The 21,527-nt window shown below is 40.8% G+C and overlaps 1 protein-coding gene across 7 annotated transcripts in view; it reads right to left on the reverse strand.

Annotated features, from left to right (window-relative positions):
- Positions 1 to 21,527, reverse strand: part of fam49a (family with sequence similarity 49 member A) — a 224,647-nt gene that overhangs the window by 115,701 nt on the left and 87,419 nt on the right. For 6 of the 7 annotated variants that reach the window (XR_005943058.1, XM_041188229.1, XM_041188224.1 and 3 more), the window contains exon 3: positions 15,157 to 15,214. The gene's annotated coding sequence lies outside the window, so the exon portion shown is untranslated. Of the gene's footprint in view, positions 1 to 6,843; positions 6,910 to 15,156; positions 15,215 to 21,527 lie in introns of all 7 variants that reach the window. The other variant, XM_041188226.1, reaches the window with a different exon arrangement.

A 21,527-nucleotide genomic window follows, 5' to 3' on the forward strand; every position in this document is an offset into this window, starting at 1 on the left:
ACTCAGAGCCTTCTGATTCAAAGTTGAGGGTGCTACCAACTGAGGCTCAGCTGACATGGTGTGAGACTAGTGAGGGAAAAAGCCAGGAAAGATCTGGGAATGCTCATACACTCAAAACTTGTCTCAGTCAGTTCACTGCAAAGCAGCAAACAGAATGCAGACATTTAATAAACTCCTGATAATTCAAAGTTGTTTTGCGTACTACAATGTTTTAAAATATCCAATAACATGATTTAAGCAATGTAAAACAAAGCAAATAATTTAGTGCTAAAATCTAAAATATTAGATCATTTCAATGGAGCATCTCTGAATTTAGTAGGCAATTGCCAGCGCTGTGATCAGGATGCACCCTGAATACTGCAGTGCAGACAAGGGGTCACAAGGCTGCTCTTACATCAGATGACCAAAAATTCAGTCTTTAACCTTGGAACAAGACACTTGATAATTTTATAATAGAATGTCAGCATGTATAATATTTGTACAGTGAGTTCAACCAATTCTTCAGAAGTAAGCAACAACCAATGTTCTACTGAATATGATTAGTACTTTCAAAAATAGCACCTTTCTTTCCTAAATCGGTTCTCATAAAATTCCAAATGAACCAATATAGAATACAATGTGCAAATGCAATACAGCCCCTGTTACAATACACTGATGAAAGACGAAAGTTTTTCCGTTACTTGCAAGGCTTCAGTTACTCTTTATAAAGTCCTTCAGAGTTATTACTATATTGTACAATCTCAAATGAGTCCTAACTATACTGAACTGTCAAAACCAAAAAAGCCTCAAATAGTCTATCAATCTAACCAAATTACTCAGACTGTAGGCACAGGTTGTCTTAACTTTCAAGGACAACTCAATCTATTATTTTCGTTAAGTAGCATTAACTTAACAGTACTTGTACAAACAATCTTCAAAAGCACTGACAACTTTTTTTTTAATGCAGTTCTCTGCAATTGATCAAGCATTCTGGATAATATTACAACAATATAAAAGTAAGGAACTCCATTTGCTGTTCTGGAGAAGCTGCTCTCACTGGACCCAAGCATGCATCAAATTACACCAACTGTACAATATTAGTAGAAATGGCCCAGGTCTTTAACGTCAAATATACACAGCCCATACACTGCATTTTTTTAAATTGGCAAAACTAAAAAGATTTACTGGAAAGCAAAAACTGCCATCTATCTTTGAACTTACTGAAGGGCCGAATCTTTGCATGCAACAGGCTGTCATTTTAAACATTTGCTTCTGTATGAACAACCCAGCACTAGAATATTTGTAATGAACCACATCTGGTTTGTTGCATTTCCAGCTGTATGTTCTTTCACACTTGGTTTACATGAGGCATAGCTCAATGTTTTCTCACATCTCACTCTTATTTCTGAGTCAGGGTTGTGGAATCAAATTCTATGCCAGGACGGGAGCACATAATCCAGACCGACAATTCATTGTAGTACTGACAAAGTGCCACTTGCCTTCCCTCACCTGCCTGTTCCAATGATTTAAGTGGGCATTAGATATTCCATGCGGTTACCTGAAGGACAGATAGCTCTTCCAATCTTCAAGTTAACAATATTCCCTCAGTCAATGTAATCGGAAAAAAATAACTGGTGCTTGCAGGATATGCAGAACAGTCACCTGTTTGTCTACTTAACACTCTCAAACCTTTAAAATAATTCACTGTATGTGAAATTATCTGAAAGACATAATAAGGTGCTATATAAATAGAAGCCTCTCTCTCAGATACAGGAAGAGGGCTGGCCTTGAACTGATGCACACAGTCCCATAGTGCTATTAGAGGCACCTTATATTTCCGCTGCTAAAAAAAAAAATCAGAAGAACTCAGGTCAATCAGTAAGTAGTTTGACATCATTGACCAAGGAACATTGCTCTGGTCCAGCATCCTATAAAAAGGAGTAAGAAATCACCCATTACATACAATAAGTCAAACACGTACTCAACTTGGATTTGAATTCCAAGAGACGTCTTCTGGAAATAGTTATATAATGACGAGTTTAAAATGCAATTTTTTCTTACTTTTAAAGGTGGCTTCAAGTGGGAAAGCAAATGCTTTTAGTTTAAAAATATAAGCATTTGCACCAATCAGGATTTTATTAAGGCATGCAATAAACACAGAAATTCAGCACATTAACAAGTTATGCTTTCATTATTACTTTTAAATTGATGGTGCAAGGGAGAAAATTGCAAACGTTTTACTGCTCCTAACCAGGTAAAAATATTGAATATTTTGAAACGCCAAGTAATATTCCCTTTAGGCTTTAAGTGTGATCAGAAATATTGTCACATTCATGCTATTTAGACTTACAAGTACATAAGAATTCCCTTCAATTAGAACAGCAAATTTAAAGACTATAAATTATTGCCCCAGGTTCTGTTTTTATTATATTGGCGCCTCGGATCCTTATCGCCAATTTGAGGATGGAATCCCAATTGCAATTCTACGGCCTTGATTGTTGTCCGACTGAGAACACCGTGTTATGCTTTATATGGAGAACCTCTGGTTTTCCTTTGGACAGTAGATGCACACACATCTCGTACCTCGGTTAACCAAATAAATTGAAAAAACATTCTCTGACTACATAGTAAGCTATTACTGCAATTTGCAACCTTTGCACAAAACCATTCTTGGAAGAAAGAAACATATTTTCTTATTCGGCCATACTTGTCCTCCACAGCTCAGGTCAGATTATTGTCCAATTCACTGGAAGGCATTCTCTGCATGAAGCTCAATGTTTTCTTTGAGGATTACTTCACATGTGGTCTCCATAATCAGATGGCTGTTACTACAAAGCCATACAAAATTTTACTGGCTCACTCAAAAAAGGACATGATCAATGTCAGATGTGCACCACTGGTTTTACTACCATCAGCACACTGACCTGAACGTTTTGAAGGTACAAAATGAAATATAGGCCTTAACAAGTCAATGCACCATTCTGTTAAGATTTTCCTACCTCACAGATGGACCTCAAGCCATCAGCAATAAAAATCTTGACACAGTTTCTAAATCTACAGCGCTGAAAAAAAAGGAAAAAATCTCTTCCAACCAACAATACAATTTAACACTAAAATGCAAATCTCACTTGCTTCAAAAGCACCTGTGTGCACATTCTGTTTTTAGACCACCTGCTGCTGGCCAAGTTTAATTTTGTCCACTATGCACAGATAAATGGATTCTCAAGAAAGTTAAGACAACACATCAGGCACCTAAAAAAGTCAATAACAGAGATACAATTTTTCACAGGCTTTAATACACTTGGCAAAATGCTCAAGATCTCTCCAGAGGGGTTTCAGTTTCCATGCAAGTATTTCTTCCAAATATCTCTCTGAATATTCGAGAATGTATTTGGCATGGTAAGAAGTTTCTATTACTTCAGCACAGCAAATCCACAATACACACAGCCTAGTTTATAGTTGAGGTTCAATCTTAAAATGTTCGGAAAATTGTGAGCAATCCTTGCTCAAACTTAATGCACTCTTGACAGTTGAGACTCTCCACCAGGGGCACAATATTGGAAAATTGCCTCTATGGTACTGCTGTCATTGACTGCATGTGCAATGTATTAAATACTTCCACATATTCATTGTTTAGCTAAAACTGTACTTTGCGTCTAAGGCACTCTGTGCAATTATACAAAAGCAAATTAATTCAAATAATATCCTGGTCAATATCCTGGAACTCCTTACCTAACAGCACTACACCACATGGACTGCAGCGGTTTAAGTAGGTCACCACTACCTTCTCAAGGGCAACTAGGGATGGGCAGTAAATGCTGGCCCTGCCAGCGAAGCCCACATCCCGTGAATGAATTTTTTGAAAAAAATCAAATTCTGCCAGGTGTAATGTCAAAACTTAAATGAGATTTTGCATGGGTTGGGGGAATGGGGCGGGGGCAGGGGCGAGGGAATGACAGTGAGCTTTATCTTTTATTATTTATTGACCTTTCACAGCAAATCATATTAACATAAATAACATTATAAGGCTCTATATATGCACAGTTATTTAACTTTGAAATGCAAGACAAGCAGCGACAGGAGAGGCAAATTAACTTGTTTACAACAGTGTTGCTGGAGCATCTTGTCAGTATTCCTGCCACATAACGATCATTTGGAATTGTTTGGTGGGAAAAAGAAACATCTAACAACCAGAGCATCTCCCAGCACTCCTGTCCCATGCCCCCTCACACCTATATCAGAAAATTCACTGATTGTTGCCATCTAACACTGCAGCTTGGCACACTCAGTGTATCATGAACAATGATTCAGAGCAGTAGAAAAGTACACAAATGAGCTGACCTCTCAATACCTGGTCACTGGTGCTCAGCATAGGGAACATAATCAATTCCATGAAGTTTCAATTCATTTTCCCATTACTATACAAATATCTGAAACTGCTGATACAAACAGAACTTCATCACCAATGAGGCAAGGACACTACAAGCTTTTGCCAAACCTCTTGATTCACAAAATTGCAGGAGTTTAAACCAAGGATAGCTACAAGTAGAATCGAGCTGACTGGCTTCCAGAACCAGATGGTCAGGCTTTAGGCCACTTATACACTTTAAACACTACCCCACCCCAATCCAGGAAGCTTGTTTGAATACATAGCAACTTATTCTTTAAGCATACATTTTAAGTATGACAATACAGAGTAGAGCTTTGCTAGGGCATCCACTCAAAATGGTTGGTTTAGTAACTGCAAGACTGGAGCGCACATAATCTAAACTGAGAGTTCAGCATAGTACTAAGTTATTGGAATCACCAACTTTGGATGAAACGTTAACCAAGCCTTTGTTTTCCTGTTCAGGTGGATTTAGGAGATTGCTTAGCACTATCCAAAGAGTAGTAGACTTCTTCCGTTCCACTGGTTAACATTAAGCCTTCAATGAAATCCATGAAAACAGATTAGCTGGTCATTTTCTTTTTATGGGATATTGCTAGTGTAAATTGGTTGCAGGGCTTGCTTCCAAACTGTGATTACCTTTCAAAAGCAATTAGATAAAAGCAAAAAAAACTGCGAATGCTGGAAATCCAAAATAGAACACCTTCGCTCTGTCTGCAAACATTACCCAGACCTCCCTGTCACTGGCCATTTCAACACTCTACCCTGCTTTCATGCCACATGTCCATCCTTGGCCTGCTGCATTGTTCCAGTAAAGCTCAACACAAACTGGAGGAACAGCATCTTATCTTCTGACTAGGCACTTTACAGCCTTCCAGTCTGAATACGAGTTCAACAATTTTAGATCGTGAACTCTCTCCTCCATCCCCAACCCCTTTCCGATCCCCCCCTTTTTTTTCCAATAATTTATATAGATTTTTCTTTTCCCACCTATTTCCATTATTTTTAAATGTATTTCCATCCATTGTTTTATCTCTACCTTTTAGCCTTTTTCGATTCCTTCACCCCACCCCACCCCCACTAGGGCTATCTGTACCTTGCTTGTCCTGCTTTCTACCCTTAATTAGCACCTTCCTTAGATAATATCACGACCTCAACACCTCTTTGTCCTTTTGTCTGTGACACCTTTTGGTTATCTCCACCTATCACTGGCCCTTTATCCAGCTCTACTTGTCCCACCTCCCCTTAAACCAGCTTATATTTCACCTCTCTTCTATTTTCATTTAGTTCTGTTGAAGGGTCATTCGGATTCGAAACGTTAACTGTGTTCCTCTCTGCAGATGCTGCCAGACCTGCTGAGTCTTTCCAGATATTTTTGTTTTTGTTTCCAAAAGCAATTAATTGGCTATGAAGCATTTTGCGTACTCCTGAAGGTATGAAATCCATCTATAAAGTTATTTCTTCTCTTTTGTACAGCTCACCTGTACACCAGCACCAACGATGGATGATGTTGACTACTGAAACATATCCAGTTGTTTCATTTTCTGCATTTCTGCAAAGATTTAGGGCAGAAGTTTCACTCCCACCAGCGGCTGGAATCGCGGCGGGTGGGAGCACTTAATTTGGCACGAATGAAAAAGTCAGTTTCCCTTCAGCAGAATATTAGTTTGGAATTTTGATCTCCTGACTTGCAAGGGAGGTTTGGAGGGAGGATGTAATTCCAGTGAGATGCAAATGTGCCTCCAGACATAATTCAGTGGGAAACTCGACCCATCTTTAACCCACCTAAGTACGGAATGCCTGTAGCACAAGCTGCACTAACGTTGGGCATGGAAGGCACGACCAGCAGGGAGGGATGAGACAGAGGCAGGACTGCGGCAGGGGACACAACGGGAGAAAGTGAGATGAAGGTAGGACATGGTGGAGCGGTGAGGGCGGGAGTGGTCAAGGAACAGAGTGCAAGAGTTAAAGACTGTCCCGGGACAAGAGTTAAACAACTATACATGGAAGAGTGAATGTCTGTCCGGGTGCTGCTTAAATATGGCACCAGGGCCTTCAGCCCCTTGAGGTAACAGCAGGGCAGGCAACTTCCTGCCTGCCCCACGACAAGATTCATTGAGCTCCTCGCTGATGCATAATTAATGAGCTGAAAAGCAGAAGGTCGCATGTGTTTGGACATCCCGCTGCTCAACAGGAATCACACCAACTTTCCCGCCCGCCACCATACTTGGTCTCCGGAATGGAAAAGTCCACCCTTTGTGTATCTAGTTTGGTCTAGAATTAGAAGATAATAGTATGTACATTGGCCCAGATTGTGTGACAAAATGTAAATCAGACAGCAACTTCCATATTTTTGCACTTAATTGAGTATATGGAGTTGTTAGAAGCTGTTGTCTGAGATGCCCTGTGCTTCCAAAGGCTGCATGTGGAATGTATTTCACTGAGTCACTACTGACGTTAAGGCCTCGGAAACTTACCAGAATAATGCCAGCAATGAGAACCTTCACTTTTGTGGGGAAAGTAGAGAAGCTTGGGGTGTTCACCTTAAAGAGAACATTAAGGAGAGATTTAATAAAGATGTTCAAAGTTTTGAGGAAGTTTTGATAGACTAAGTAAGAAGAAATTGTTTTTACTGGCAGGACGGTTGGTAACCAGAGGGCACAGATTTCAGAGGTTATGAGTAAACAGCAGGAGAAGGGGGCTATTTGGATGGTACTTTTAAAACAGCTGGTACAGCCATGTTGGGTCAAATAGTCTCATTTCTTTGCTGTATTTGGCAGAACCAGAGTATAGGAGGTTTTCTTTTTTAAACATAGCGAGTTATGATCTGGAATGCACTGCTTGGCAGAGTGGGAGCAGGAAGGGTGGTGGAAGCAGATTCAATGGTAACTTTCAAAAGAGAACTGGATATATACTTGAAAAGGAAAACATTTCAAGGTTATGAGTAAACAGCAGGAGAAGGGGGCTATTTGGATAGTACTTTTAAAACAGCTGGTACAGCCATGTTGGGTCAAATAGTCTCATTTCTTTGCTGTATGATTCTATTTTTTGCCACACTACAATAAATCCCACTGTTCTGACCCATTCGAAGTTCGGAAAACAAATGGTTCCTGAAAATATTATCGGCGGGATTTTCTGCACCTGCCCGCTGCCGCGAACTTCGGGTCCCGCCGCAAGTCAATGGACTTCTGGCTGGGGCGCAGCCTCGCCCTTGGCGGGTCCCACCCGCGACAGGACCAGAACATCCCAGCCAATGTTTCTAAACAATATTAAGTTATGGGAGAGTGACTTTGAATTTTACTTCAGTTTTTTTTCTGAGGAAGTTCTTTATCTACACTGGGCCTTAGCTATGAGTCACATTTAAGGCTAGCCAATGTTGTGAAAATGTCTAATTTCATGATTCATACTTTGTAAGAATATAATCTTTAATTTGGCAATTGAAGTTTTTAAAATTAAGATAATGGAAGGATCTGGTTTACAGGTGGTAAAGTGATTGCAATTCAAATGGTGGCCTGTGTTTATTTCATATGGTCAAGGTTAGAAATGGTAAAACATAAAAAAAAGGCGTCCCCCTTCGCAGTCTTGAAATGTAGCCATAGACTCAGGTCAAAGGACGGATTTAAAATTGAAGTTAATTAGTTTACCTCTATCTGGGGCATCCCAGGTATGCCATATTGCCATGGGGATTGGTTGCAGGGAACTACCCTTTGTTTTGGTTTTATCTCTAATTTTTCACAGAAGCAGTTAGTCAGCTTGGAAGACTGTGAGGAGGCAGTTGTGAATCTGTGAAAAGCCAGAGCAAGGAGCAGAGACACCATTAGGAAGGAATTGCAAGTGGGGCCCATGCTCTGAAAGAAAAGTCCAAATTCATAAGGAATTAAAAATTGTTAGATCTGCCTGGTGAAGCTAGTAGAAAAGATCAGCAGTGGAATCCTCATAGACAGACAGAGACAGACAAAGAGAGAGAGAGAGAGAGAGACCAGTGAGAGAGAGAGAGAGAGAGAGACCAGTGAGAGAGGGAGAGAGAGAGAGAGACAGTGTGAGAGAGAGAGAGAGAGAGACAGTGTGAGAGAGAGAGAGAGAGAGACAGTGTGAGAGAGAGAGAGAGAGAGACAGTGTGAGAGAGAGAGAGAGAGAGAGAGAGAGAGACAGTGAGAGAGAGAGAGAGAGAGACAGACAGTGAGAGAGGGACAGTGAGAGAGAGAGAGGGACAGTGAGAGAGAGAGAAAGAGAGAGAGAAAGACAGAGAGAGAAAGAGAGAGAGAGAAAGAGAGAGAGAGAGACAGAGAGGGAGAGACAGAGAGGGAGAGACAGAGAGGGAGAGACAGAGAGGGAGAGACAGAGAGGGAGAGACAGAGGGAGAGACAGAGAGGGAGAGACAGAGAGGGAGAGACAGAGAGGGAGAAAGGCAGACAGACAGACAGACAGAGAGAGAGAGAGAGAGAGAGAGAGGGAGGGAGGGAGGGAGGGAGACAAAGAGAGAGAGAGAGGGAGACAGAGAGAGAGGGAGACAGAGAGAGAGGGAGACAGAGAGAGAGGGAGACAGAGAGAGAGGGAGACAGAGAGAGACAGAGAGAGAGAGAGAGAGAGAGAGAGGGAGGGAGGGAGACAGAGAGAGAGAGAGAGAGGGAGGGAGACAGAGAGAGAGAGAGAGAGGGAGGGAGACAGAGAGAGAGGGACGGAGACAGAGAGGGAGGGAGGGAGGCAGAGAGAGAGGGAGGGAGGCAGAGAGAGAGGGAGGGAGGCAGAGAGAGAGGGAGGGAGGCAGAGAGAGAGGGAGGGAGGGAGACAGAGAGGGAGGGAGGGAGGGAGACAGAGAGAGAGAGCGAGAGAGAGAGAGAGGGAGGGAGACAGAGAGAGAGAGGGAGGGAGACAGAGAGAGAGAGAGGGAGGGAGACAGAGAGAGAGAGGGAGGGAGACAGAGAGAGGGAGGGAGGGAGACAGAGAGAGGGAGGGAGGGAGACAGAGAGAGGGAGGGAGGGAGACAGAGAGAGGGAGGGAGGGAGACAGAGAGAGGGAGGGAGGGAGCGAGAGGGAGACAGAGAGAGAGAGGGAGACAGAAAGAGAGAGGGAGACAGAAAGAGAGAGGGAGACAGAAAGAGAGAGGGAGACAGAAAGAGAGAGGGAGACAGAAAGAGAGAGGGAGACAGAGAGAGATCCTAGAAGTGAAGGAATCGGCAAGAACATTCTTGGACGTATTTAAAAGCAGAACAGGAAGCGGTCTGTTGAGATTTTTGGGTTTAACATCCAAGTGTTTACAAAATGTATTGCTGTTAGTAGTACTTACTTTGTTTAACTCTTGTACAGTAAATGTTTTTGTTTAAAATGTGAAATCTTGTGGTGTGATTCTTGCAGTTAAAAATTGGGAGTTTGAATTTCTTTTTAAAAAGTTAATGGTGCTGCGACTATCTAGTTCATAATTTGTATGTGTTAGAATGTAACTTCTAGCTTTAGGAGATTAAAGTGTTAAATACAAGATAAATGAAAATCCTAACTGAGAAACTGGTAACAATCCTGAAGTGACTGCAATTCAAACAAGCTGGGAATTAATTACAATTAAGAGCTGCCCTATGTTTATCTTACAAGGTCAGAGGGGGAGGTGTAAACACTTAATGAATGACCCATTTCTGGACCTCTTGGTAGAGACAGGGTGTCTGTCCTTATTGCCACAGGAGAAGCTAAGAGCTAGCGATTCTAAGAAAGAGGATCATAAAACTCCATTAGGAGATAGAAATTATTCATATGGTTTCCCAAAATCGAGGAAAACTTTGGAATTAAAAGGTAATTAATTTGCATTTGTCCTGGGAACAGGCTGTCAGTCACGTTGCCATGGAGTGATTTAAGGTAAAGCCTTGATTAGAAGGTTCTTTTGTTTAATTTATTTGTGTCTGCTGAAAGAAGCAGGATGTTCAGTTTTGAAATACAATAAAGTTTGTTTTTGTTTAAAAACGTGAAATCTTGTGGCATAGTTCTGTCAGTTAATTACCGGGTGTTCAGATTTCTTCCTTAAAAGTTAACATTCCCAAACAGGATTGCAACAATGATCTCCCTCAACATCATACCTATTTAAACATTTTAACTCAATCTTATATGAAGCAGTTGCACTCCCTACTTCTTGCGTATTTTACTGTAATTAATCAGTTCTAATCCACCCACAATGCCACACAGCCAAAAGTGATCTATTAACAAACCCCCTAAGCTGTTTAACATTGAGGTTAATTTGAATTTCATGAGTTAGCATCTGCAAGATGCGGTCTTCAGCAATAATCATTCTTTCCAATATAATAGCATTTACTGCCATAGATATTAAAGCATCAACTCCAAGCTGTCTTATGTTATTATGGAGTAGATAATAAAAAGAAAGATCTTTCATCATAGATAATGCACTATTTATAGTTTGATTTAAATATTCAAAGCTCATTCTTTTTGCATGAATAATTCATTGTCATTCAAAATACAAATTTTTTATTCACCAAGTCTTGAAGAGTATTGTAAACAAAAATATTACCAGAAAGGCTGAGAATATATATTTTTTAAGCAATTCCTTTGCGTTATACCAATGGTTGATACATAGGCCAGAAAAAACTAGAGAATTGCTGAATGCATTGATTTTTTTGGTTTGGAAGGACAATTTATAGTTGATGTTTTACATCATTGGAAAACAAGTACCTGAAAGTGTGGGATCAGATTGCATATTGACTTAACACATTAATGTTTTACCTCTAGGATCAGTGTTTCATTTCAATTCAATGAATGAGATGAAATCTTACTCTCTCATGGCCATGAAATTCCAATGTTAAATGAGTTTTCTCCAACTCATGCCAGTCTCCACTGGGTCTGGACATGAACACGGAACTGACTCTAAATTAGTACTAACTGGCAAACTCAGTAGAATAGCTGGTCAAATATAGGGTACCCTCCTGAAGTAAAGGTCAAATATTTGGCTGGAACAGAGACAAAGGAACTTTACTCTCTATCTTCCCAGTGCTATATCTAAACTTGGAACATTTGATGCGTGCTATAACTTTCTGGCACCAACCACCCATACAATGCAAAGACTTGCTTTCCTACTTCTGCAATGTCACCTTTTTTAACTGATCCATCTTTAGTCACCTCTTCACCGCCTTTACTGCCTCTGTGCACATTAAATATTAGAAGACCAAAGCTATCATCAACAGTTTCCAGAAATTCTGTCCCTTCACCAAGACTCCTGCATCACAATCTTAAGCTGAACAATACTGTTTGGAACCTCAGCATCCTGTTTGACTTAATCCATTTTCTGGCTCACAGGTCCACTCCATCACAAAGACTACCTACTTCCACAAAATTTCCACCTCTACTACTTTTGGTTCATACACCAATGAAACCCTGTATGTATACATGCCTTTACCATGTCAAGGGTCAAATATTCTGTTGAAGGGTCATGAGGACTCGAAACGTCAACACTTTTCTCCGCCGATGCTGCCAGACCTGCTGAGTTTTTCCAGGTAATTCTGTTTTTGTTTTCAATTACTCCACTGTTTTCTTGCTGTCTTCCCATCATCCATATTCTGCAACTTGTCTAAACCATTGATGCTCCTTCTATAACTTTCCCATCATGTCCTTGCTGTCCTATATTACCTTCCTATGCCACAACCACTCAAAATTTAAAATTATTGCCCTTGGCTTTAAATCCTTCCATCTCCATCTCCCTTTCTCTGCAAACATACAAATTTCCTCTGAATCTGGTCCTATGACTCCAATCTCTTGTGCACATCTTTGACCAAGCTTTTGATTATTCTTCTCCTATTATGACACGTTGTCTGGTTTTGTGCCTCTGTGAAGTACCTAGATGTTTTTCTATGTTAAAGGAGTTAACCAAACACAGGTGGTTGCTACATAAAATGCGTTTGATATTTTTACCTCATTCAGAGTGACCATGGATCTACTGCACAAAGCTCTTCCTAATTCAACAATAAATTACAATCTCCTACAAGCTCAAGATGGCTGATGTCATCAAACTCATTCAGTAAGGAGTGTTTTACTGAGGTTGGATCTGAGGCGCATTCTTGGGACAGAAAAGACTGAGCTTTACCATGCATTTGACTGTATTAGGGCTGATTCAGGAACATCTAATGCTGCCATTGAGGGCCTGAAACAGAACGTATTCCATTTTCAACACTAACGCTCTTACGAGGAAAAGAATGGAAATGCACAACACCACTATATTTGTGTAGAACTGTATAGTGTCAATAGAACTGCAGTATTTCTGAATAATGGGATAGCCCTGAAAAGAGAACATCAGTAATATGTGGGAAGGCTTATTAAAATGTGTGTACTGAAGGCTTGTTTTTAATTTTAGAGGAGCCGTCAAATAATTTTAAATAGCTATTGTTTGGAAATGCTAATTACTTACTGGACATCAGAGCTTTAAGCAGGTTACATCATTCAAGATTAAATTTGATTAATTAAAAACAAATTATTAAGGTGAAATGTTGTCACATGGTCATGAATGGTGAAGTACAATACTGGTTTCCTGTATACTTGCTACCAACACACACCCTTGTCAACTATGAATAATTTTCTTAAATGAATGGAATAGAATATTATTTAATACAAGGAAAAAAGCTAAAAGCTGGAAATTGGAAATAAAAACAAAATGCTGAAAATGCACAACAGGTCTGTCCTAGTAAACTGACTGATGAGACAAGAACAGACTGAAATATACAATTTCCTGTTATCTGTACTCCATTCTTAACCCATCTACATTAGGTCATTGTCAGCTAATTCTTACATAATTTTCCCAATTTCAGATTCCCATCTCCAATTGCCTAAATTTTTTGCCACACATGTATAGTCAGTCAATCTATATTTCCTATTCACACCAGAATAGTCTCCGGACTAAAATAAAAGCAGAAAATGCTGGAAATACTTAGCAGGTCAGGTAGCATTTGTGGAACGAGAAATAGTGTTATCGGAATTGGACTCTGGACTCATTTCTTCCCTGAACAGCAGCCTGAACAATTTTCATCTTCATCTGGCTAAACTTGTTATCATGCTGAACAACTCAGAGAACTTCCTCTAGATAAAATGTGTCATTCCAACCCCCACATACCCGCCTCCTGACGCACACTTTTTATATGATGCACACTTTTTGTTCAAAACCTATTCAGCCATTTTCCTGACTTCTTCCTCCATTAGAACGATGACTGTGTCAGTATCACCTGCTGCTCTTATCTAGAAAGTTTAACTTTATGTCCAGTTCCTACCATCTAACCATCACTTGCCTGTATTCATCCCTTCCCTTCCTGAACTTCTCTCTGCAGCATTGACAATGAGCTTTCTGCATAAACCAACTGACTCACACATCTACCCCCATTATTCATCTTTCCATGTACATTTCCTTCGCCAAACACCTCAATTCTATCCAAAAGCATCATCCACACCTTCCAGGGGCTCAGCACTTTAATTCTTCCTCTACATTTTGTCACTGCAAATTAGAAAATTAAGGTGTATCGTTCCAGAAATTCTCTCTGATGACACTGGGTGGTATATAATGTTTCACAAAGGTTGAGGTGGGAGTTTGGAAGTTGCCTGTTGGAACATAAAATTCCCACAGGTGATACTACATTTGCGATAAATCTACTAGACTGATCTCTGCCCTGATCTCAACTTTGAATCATATAAATAACTACTATGCATCATCAGGCTCTTGAGACAGGAGAAGACATTTCCCTGTTATGATGAGTTTACTTTGGATCTTGAAACATCAGAAGCCACCTGGAGCGGGTATATTTACTGCTAGCTTTTATTACTCCTAAGTCAATTAGCCAAACTGGAATCCAATACCATAGCAGCAAATTGGAGCTGAAATGTCCGTATCAGTGTCATTTCAGATCCAGTACAGGAATCTAAAGAACATACAGAAGTAACAGAAAAAGTCTGTCCCATGATGCTCTGTAGCCATCCAGGGTCATGCAATCTTCTGGATGATGAGAAAAATGTGAAAACCTAGGCCAGTGGAGCATAAACACTGGCATATTCTGGTTGGGTTGAATGGCCTGCTTCTGTGCCATATATCCCATGTAACCCTATGTAGTCCTTTATGCAATTAAGAAAAAAATCTGGAAAATCCCTCTCCAACCCTTTTGTAACTGAAACTAGCCCAGAAGCCACACTGTCCCAGACTTACAATACATGGTATCTATTCCTGGACAAAATGATCTACCAAGCCAGAAATTGAGCCAGCTCTCCGTTGAAGATGCGCTGCAAATCACTGTTCATTGCACAAGCCATCAAGTATTCTCTAAGAAACTTCAATGCTGTATTACTCTGCACTGATTCTGATTCAAATTATCCTTTACAGTCAACAATATTTATAGTTCAGCTTGATTTGTCAGCATTCTGCTTTTCTGGCTATCGGAATTGTCAATCTTAGTATGCGCTAACCCATTCACTCCGCTTGAGGCGTACAAGTTTCAATTCACAAGAGGTGTGTGTGGGCCTGCTGTCATGTTGCTGTAAGCATGAACAAAGAGTGTTGGGAGGAAGCCCAAATTGTAACAATACTTGGCAGTCAAAGTGGGATAACTATCACCTACAAACCGAAAACATGCTGTTCTAAATCTAAATTTATCACACACTATCAAAAGCAGGCAACAGTAAAAGTGAGATCTCACAATTTTGGACCAAAAGTTAGAATTGGCTTGTCTGATTGTGAAATAAAAGGGTAAGAACCATGAACTGTTGGTACAGTTAAACTGGATGCTGTAAAAAGAGCAAGGCAAACAAAAAGAGGACTAGAAACTTACATGAACAATTTCTTGCTGGAAGGAGCCAAAGGTTTGCTGCTGGTATTAATATCTGCACCTGTAAAGTGCAGAATTACGAGACAGATTACTGTTAAGGCCTTTGCATGGGTTTTATTTTCACAATAACCAGATGCAATCCATAAATGCCAAAACAACACACATGCATAATAGACCCGGCATGATTCAGCAAACTTATTGGGTGACAGAGACACATGGACCAAAAAGACTGCTGGTGAGATTCTTGGTCTGAGCTGAGTTAGCAGATCTCAGAAGAAGCAACAGTAAGGACTCTGCAATTAGCTTCAGTAGTCAAGAATTGTGCAGGTTGTAAAGTAGTTGATATTGTTATCATCGGTCAATATCCTGTTGGAGATGAGTGCATGTGAAGGATAAATCCATAGGATCAACAAAGATAAGAGAGCTGATCTAAAGAAAAGCTGTTGGGCAAAATGGAGTACACAAGGTCCAGCGCAGCAGAGTGAGTTAGTCCAACTTAGTGGAAAGATTGTTCATAGAAGAGTTCTGAAGGACGAGTGGAGCAGCGCAGCATCAGCAGTCATGGAAGCAGGTAAATAATGGCAGAGAAGTTGCTCAGTAGCATGAAAGCAGCATCAAGAGCAGGCTGCAAACCAACAAAAGCAGATCAAAGATTGCTCAGGTTCAAAGGTCCAGTGGAAGAACAGAAGTTAAATCCACAGAACAACGGCTTGCATAAATATAGCTCCTTTATCAAAGTAAAACATCCCAAGTCGCTTCATAAAGCGATCAGACAAATTTTGACTGTTAGCTAAAGGATATCAGGACAGATTCGTCTGAGATATAGGTCTTAAGAAGCGTCATAAAGGAGGAGACTGAGATAGAGATTGAGAGGTTTGCAGAGAGAACTACAGAGAAAATGACAGAGCTTAGAGCCTCAGCAGCTAAAGGCACAGCCACCAATTAAAACTGGAGATACACAATGGTCTAAAATTGAAGGAACGGAGAGATCCCTAAGGGTTGTGGAGTTGGAAGAAATTAGAGAGACAGAGGGGGGTGAAGCAATGGAGGGATTTGAAAACAGGAAGAGGATTTTAAACAGAGATATTGTCAGACTGGAAGCCAATGTAGGTCTGAGACCGTGGGCTAGGTTTTTGCCATGGTGTCAGGAAACAAGGTCAGAAACTCTCCTCTGCCAAAGGAAACTGATTAAAGTTCAGACTTTTGCATGGGGAAACCCTTACTTGATATAGAGATGGGTTTTATGCCCACTTTGAACCAGTGGGGGCAGGAACAAAAGTGGGCTAGGTGAAGTGTGGGACTTATTTACACACTGCACGGCAGCCATCACTGAGGCTGCAAGCTGTCCTGAAGGAGATGTCTGCAGTTTGTGCCAAAATCTTCCAATTCAGCAAAGGAAAGAGATTTGTCACAGGCAAGCTGGAGGCCTGGCACCAGGGCATGGAAACCCCTCTCTTCATCGATGCTGACCTGGATCGAATACTGGAGGATTTGTGGAGGGTGGGTGGGGGGGGGGGTCCTCTTTCTGAAGAGTGGCAGGAGGAAACCACCTCACTGTGCAGCAGGGGCACCTCTCTGTTTAGTGTCATCACTCTCCACCTCCAATTCCTCCTCCTCTCTTATCACCTACTCCTGCTGTTTCATTCCAGAGCTTCAACATCCTCAAGGTCCATATGTTTCTGGGGGCCATGTAATGGAGAGTAGAGCACTGCAGACCACCACAATGACCTTGACTCTTGCAAGAGATTATTGGAGGCCTCCATCTGACTAGTCCAGGACCTGGAATTGCAATTTCTGAAGCCCAATGGCCTTCCCAATACTTTTCTTACTGAGCAGTTGGCATTGGTTACATCTTCTGTCTGTAGTTCCTGCAGAAAGGTCAGTAGCTATCTCTAGAGATATCTCTTGTTCCCTAGATCTATCCACTCACTTTGGGGCTTTGATTGAAGATCTGACACTGCCTGGACTTGGGGAGTTTGAAGTTTTGGTATAGTACATTTTCGTAGAAAGAATGGAGAGGTTATTTATTATTTGAAAGGTGCAAGTCGAGTTGAGGTAAAGGAACAAAGGGATCTCGGAGTGCAAATACATCAATCAATAAAAGTTGTGCCACAGGTTAGCAAGGCCATTAAAAAAAGCAAATCAAGCACTAGGCTTTATTTCTAGACTGACAATTGATAAGTAGGGAAATTATGGTAAATCTGTATTGAACCTTGGTTAGACAACACTTAGAATACTGGTTGCAGTTCTGGTCAACATATTATGAAAAACATATAGGGGCACTGGAGAGGGTACAAAGATGATTTACAAGGATGATACCAGAAATGCGTGGGTATATATATCAAGATAGGACTGACAGGCTGGGTCTCTTTTCTCCTAAAAAATAGAAAGCTAATAGAGTTCTTTAAAATTATGAAAGATTTTGATACCCTGGATACAAAGAGAATTTTTCCTCTTGTAGGAAGAGCATAACTAGGAGTCATCAATATAAGATAGTTACCAAGAAATTTAATCAGGAATTCAGCAGAAAATTCTTCTCATAAAGAGTGGTAATAATGTGGAATGCATATCCACAGGGAGTGGTTGAAGCCAACAGTTAGGATGCATTTAAGGGGAAGCTAGACAAGCATATGAAGGAAAAGAGAATAGATGGTTATAATGACAGATTTAGATGAGATATGATGGGAGGAGGCCCAAGTGGAGCATAAATACTAAAATGGGCTGTTTCTGTGTCATACATTTTATGTAATCCTAAGTAAAGATGCGAGGAAAGCAAGCTCACATATGGTGGAAACTCCTGTCGTGGTCACAGACCAGTTGGACATTGAGGGAGTGGAAGACCTTCCTGCTGATGAATCTCACTGGCTGCCTTGATGGCCACAAATATGCAACCGAATGTCCAGCACCTGGCGTTACAGCCTGGATGGAAGGAGTGTGCAGTTAATCTAGCTCCAAAGGTCACACCATTAGCATAAATATTTAACTCATTTACCAAAATGGCCAATTATTTACCTTGCTACTGTTAGGCCCAGAATAAGAGAGACTTAAATGAGGCTTCTTTCAATAAATTTAGAATGATTGATTTATTATAAAATGAAACTAATTTTTTAAAACAAGTTGCAAAAAACTGGTTAACACAGGATTTGTAATCTGGAAGTATAAGTACTTATCCTTTTTAAAATTCCCCAGTGCGAGCGTCTGCGCACGCAAAGGACAAACTTAATAGAGATAGGTGGTTGGAGAAAAAAAACTTTATAAAAAAGGTAAAGTGCGCAGGGTTTTGACACTATCAATCTGGTGCTCCCTTGTGCAAGGACGGGTCGCTAGTCCCAGTGGATGCCTGGAGGTTCTCACCAACGGAGCTTCAACGTGGAGGGAAACAGATCCGATCAATACTTCTCATCTCAGTCTCTCAGGTTTCCAAATACAGACAAGTTCCTCTGAGATGAGGATTCCTAACTGGATACTGATAGGCACACTGTATTTCAAGCAAGACAAGGAGAGCGTGGGCTAAGCAGCTTTTCCCCTTCACAGTTCATTCACAACTGAGTTCAAAACATAAAGCTCATCTCAGTCAGGTGACTTCCATTCTAAGAATTGCTTGACAGCTGGACGGTTCCTTGACAGCTGATCAGCTTTTTAGCCATTCTTTGACAGCTGGATAGTTCCTTGACAGCTCGACAACTCTTCGACAGCAAGGCACTTTACTGAAATTGTGTGTAAAAAGTGCATAATCATGTCCACTTTTAACAATCCCAAAGAGTGCCTTACCCCAGGACCCTATCCAAAGTGGTACCTCTTACTGCTACAAAAGGGTACCCTGGCTATCCAAACGAATCAGACCTCCTCTTACGTGTTCTAATTTGCACACTCGTGATTTTAAATTCCTGTTCTTCCAAAATCCTACTTCAGTGGAGGCAAATGGTGATTTAAATGGCCAGCTGCCTCTGCAAATCACGCATGCGTGAATCCTGGCTCGACTCCAGCCCCACCCCCGCGAAGATGGGAAATGCTGGATTTGAGGGTGGGGGTAGAAATTTCGGCCATTTCCGCAACTTGCGCCACAACAGAGAGCCTCTCTGTTGTGGTGAAAATCCGGGCCATAGTGTTAACTCGATAGTACATGTTTTGTCAAATAACAGCAAACATTTTCGTTTAAAACATGAAACCTTGTGGTGTAATTCTTTCAGTTAATAACTGGAAGATCGAATTTCTTTTTCAAAGTTACTGGTCTCTACCGAGATTGTAAGAAACAGAGACAGGAGACATTACACGGGTGAAAATAAGCTATCTGGATGATGGAAAGGATATAGGATCAGAAGCTGAAATCAGGGTCAAATATGACACCTAGGTTCGAAACAGACTGGTTCAGTCTAGGCGGTGGCCAGAGAAAATAAAGAAGTTGGTGGTTCAGGAATGGAGGTTTTGGTGGAGACTGAAGACAATGGCTTCAGTGTTGCCAATATTTAGATGGATGAATTTTATGCTCATCTAATACTGGATGCTGGAAAAGCAGCATGACAAAATCAGAAGCAGTGGCGAGGCTTAGAGGAGTGGTAGCGGCATAGAGTTGGATGTCATGTACACATGGAACCTGATGTGTTTTCAGATGATGATGCACAGGGCAGCATGTAGATGAAAAATGGGGCGGCGGGTGGGGGGGAAACATGGATAAATCTTTGGGTACTTCAGAGGTAGCCAAGGAGCAAGAAGAGAAGCCATTACAGGAAATTGTCATGAAACTAACATTCCTTCATTATATTATTGTGGTTTATTGTAAAGTATGTTTATGGATGTGAGTGTAGATGGTTCTGTCTGTGAGATTTAATTGAATTAGAGGCAGATAGCCTGCAAGTTTGAAATTATCAAAAGAAGTTAGGGGCAAAAGGTATTTGAAATGCTAATGGGTAAACATGGACGAGGACTTAGCATGTAGGGTGTGAAAGAAATTTACATTTTTGGATAAGTGAAGAGGTTGTTTAGGTTTCAAGAGGAATGATAGGATGTTTACAACTAACAAGATAAGCAAGGCCAAGCAGTGTCTCAAAGGTATTGACCATATTGGCAACATGAAAGATTTTTATATTATGGGAAAAGTGCATTTCTAAAGACATTTAGAACAATGGAATTTACAGGTTAAAGAGGGAGAAAACATATATAAAGAGGGATGGAGACTATGTGGGGGGTGACCATGTAAAATCCTGAAAGGTAAACCACGTGACAGACTTGGAGGAAGCCTCTCGCCACTTTTGCAGAAGTCTGCTGTGTCCAATAACTAAAGTTGTGTTCAAAAGTCTTTGGAATTCCACTGTCAAATGGGTGCGTGTGGCAACTTGCTGGCTTGCCTTTTTAAATTTAAGATCTATTTTGGGACTGTTGCCTTCAAAGGGGTGTGTGTAGTCGAGAGTCAGATTAATTAGGGATTTTAGGATGTGTTATTGTATTGAGTAACTGTAGTCTTACGTATGTTCTTGAAACCTATTCTTTTGTTAATACATGTTTTAATTTAGTTTTTAAAATCTCTAAAGGTGTTAGTGAACTTATTACTTCCAAATTCAGTTTACAAATATTCTCATAATAAATACAAATTGCAAAACTGTTGAGATAGCGTGGCCAAGTTTCCCTTGTGGATTTGGACTGCCTGGCACATCATAACAAAATTCTCTGGCAAAGACTGAGTAGATAGGAATAGAACTAAGTGAAGGTAGTCCTATTCATGGAAAAGGATGGTGTGGTCAACGGTGATCAAAGGCTGCAGACAGATCAAGAAGGATGACGAAGGACAGTTTACCTTTGTCACAGTCACGTCATTTGTGACTTTGATAAAGGGCCATTTAAACATTATAGCATGGGCGGCAACAAGAGTAGAGGGATTTAAAGTTGCAGCTGCAGGAAAGATTTGAGACAACACACGTTCAATAGCTCTGGAGAGGAAGTTTGGGTCAGTAGTTTCCAAAGACCTAGGGCGCAAGGAGACAAGCATGAGTTTTTGTTTGAGGAAAGGGACAATGATGGCGAGATCAGAAGGGGAGAGGGTTATTACCCAAGGAGAGGGGGAACGGTGAACAATATCAGCTGACAATGCAGCCTGGAAGGGGCGTTGGTGGTCGGCAGATTGCTGGGAATAGGATTGAGGGAGCAGGAGGTGGGTGTCAGGTACAGAATGATTTTGGAGATGAGATTGCAAGGGTAGCTATGAGAAAAGTTGGAGAAAGATGCAAACTCAGGGCTAGGGAAGGGAGGAACTCTGATATCTTAGCAAAACAAAAGCACTGTACCAGACATCATGCTGTACACACAAAAGTAGACTAGTTTAATCTAGTTTGGTTTATAGACCTACACAAATGGCCATAAGAGGGTGCTATTACTGGAGC

Source organism: Carcharodon carcharias, chromosome 5, assembly GCF_017639515.1.
Source record: "Carcharodon carcharias isolate sCarCar2 chromosome 5, sCarCar2.pri, whole genome shotgun sequence".
Taxonomy (NCBI): domain Eukaryota; kingdom Metazoa; phylum Chordata; class Chondrichthyes; order Lamniformes; family Lamnidae; genus Carcharodon; species Carcharodon carcharias.